The sequence below is a fragment of the Oncorhynchus keta genome, chromosome 22, assembly GCF_023373465.1.
Source record: "Oncorhynchus keta strain PuntledgeMale-10-30-2019 chromosome 22, Oket_V2, whole genome shotgun sequence".
NCBI classification, from domain to species: Eukaryota; Metazoa; Chordata; class Actinopteri; order Salmoniformes; family Salmonidae; genus Oncorhynchus; species Oncorhynchus keta.
The window spans coordinates 54,614,198-54,616,697 of NC_068442.1; positions in this window are offsets into that span (position 1 = coordinate 54,614,198).

A 2,500-nucleotide genomic window follows, 5' to 3' on the forward strand; every position below is an offset into this window, starting at 1 on the left:
CCTTCCTCTTTAGCCCCAGAATGTGTTTACTCTCCTAGGACAGACCTTCCTTCTTAGCCCCAGACTGTGTTTACTCTCCTAGGACAGACCTTCCTCCTTAGCCCCAGACTGTGTTTACTCTCCTAGGACAGACCTTCCTCCTTAGCCCCAGACTGTGTTTACTCTCCTAGGACAGGTCTTCCTCCTTAGCCCCAGACTGTGTTTACTCTCATTACATTACATTTAAGTCATTTAGCAGACGCTCTTATCCAGAGCGACTTACAAATTGGTGCATTCACCTTATGACATCCAGTAGAATAGTCACTTTACAGTAGTGCATCTAAATCTTAAAGGGGGTGAGAAGAAATACTTATCCTATCCTAGGTATTCCTTAAAGAGGTGGGGTTTCAGGTGTCTCCGGAAGGTGGTGATTGACTCCGCTGTCCTGGCGTCGTGAGGGAGTTTGTTCCACCATTGGGGGCCAGAGCAGCGAACAGTTTTGACTGGGCTGAGCGGGAACTGTACTTCCTCAGTGGTAGGGAGGCGAGCAGGCCAGAGGTGGATGAACGCAGTGCCCTTGTTTGGGTGTAGGGCCTGATCAGAGCCTGGAGGTACTGAGGTGCTGTTCCCCTCACAGCTCCGTAGGCAAGCACCATGGTCTTGTAGCAGATGCGAGCTTCAACTGGAAGCCAGTGGAGAGAGCGGAGGAGCGGGTGACGTGAGAGAACTTGGGAAGGTTGAACACCAGACGGGCTGCGGCGTTCTGGATGAGTTGTAGGGGTTTAATGGCACAGGCAGGGAGCCCAGCCAACAGCGAGTTGCAGTAGTCCAGACGGGAGATGACAAGTGCCTGGATTAGGACCTGCGCCGCTTCCTGTGTGAGGCAGGGTCGTACTCTGCGGATGTTGTAGAGCATGAACCTACAGGAACGGGCCACCGCCTTGATGTTAGTTGAGAACGACAGGGTGTTGTCCAGGATCACGCCAAGGTTCTTAGCGCTCTGGGAGGAGGACACCATGGAGTTGTCAACCGTGATGGCGAGATCATGGAACGGGCAGTCCTTCCCGGGAGGAAGAGCAGCTCCGTCTTGCCGAGGTTCAGCTTGAGGTGGTGATCCGTCATCCACACTGATATGTCTGCCAGACATGCAGAGATGCGATTCGCCACCTGGTCATCAGAAGGGGAAAGGAGAAGATTAATTGTGTGTCGTCTGCATAGCAATGATAGGAGAGACCATGTGAGGTTATGACAGAGCCAAGTGACTTGGTGTATAGCGAGAATAGGAGAGGGCCTAGAACAGAGCCCTGGGGGACACCAGTGGTGAGAGCGCGTGGTGAGGAGACAGATTCTCGCCATGCCACCTGGTAGGAGCGACCTGTCAGGTAGGACGCAATCCAAGCGTGGGCCGCGCCGGAGATGCCCAACTCGGAGAGGGTGGAGAGGAGGATCTGATGGTTCACAGTATCGAAGGCAGCCGATAGGTCTAGAAGGATGAGAGCAGAGGAGAGAGAGTTAGCTTTAGCAGTGCGGAGCGCCTCCGTGATACAGAGAAGAGCAGTCTCAGTTGAATGACTAGTCTTGAAACCTGACTGATTTGGATCAAGAAAGTCATTCAGAGAGAGATAGCGGGAGAGCTGGCCAAGGACGGCACGTTCAAGAGTTTTGGAGAGAAAAGAAAGAAGGGATACTGGTCTGTAGTTGTTGACATCGGAGGGATTGAGTGTAGGTTTTTTCAGCGGTCAGGGATGAGTTGATGAGCGAGGTGAGGTAGGGGAGAAGGTCTCCGGAAATGGTCTGGAGAAGAGAGGAGGGGATAGGGTCAAGCGGGCAGGTTGTTGGGCGGCCGGCCGTCACAAGATACGAGATTTCATCTGGAGAGAGAGGGAGAAAGAGGTCAGAGCACAGGGTAGGGCAATGTGAGCAGAACCAGCGGTGCCGTTTGACTTAGCAAACGAGGATCGGATGTCGTCGACCTTCTTTTCAAAATGGTTGACGAAGTCATCTGCAGAGAGGAGGAGGGGGGGGGGGAGGAGGATTCAGGAGTGAGGAGAAGGTGGCAAAGAGCTTCCTAGGGTTAGAGGCAGATGCTTGGAATTTAGAGTGGTAGAAAATGGCTTTAGCAGCAGAGACAGAGGAGGAAAATGTAGAGAGGAGGGAGTGAAAGGATGCCAGGTCCGCAGGGAGGCGAGTTTTCCTCCATTTCCGCTCAGCTGCCCGGAGCCCTGTTCTGTGAGCTCGCAATGAGTCGCCGAGCCACGGGGCGGGAGGGGAGGACCGCGCCGGCCTGGAGGATAGGGGACATAGAGAGTCAAAGGATGCAGAAAGGGAGGAGAGGAGGGTTGAGGAGGCAGAATCAGGAGATAGGTTGGAGAAGGTATGAGCAGAGGAAGAGATGATAGGATGGAAGAGGAGAGAGTAGCGGGGGAGAGAGAGCGAAGGTTGGGACGGCGCGATACCATCCGAGTAGGGGCCGTGTGGGAGGTGTTAGATGAGAGCGAGAGGGAAAAGGATACAAGGTAGT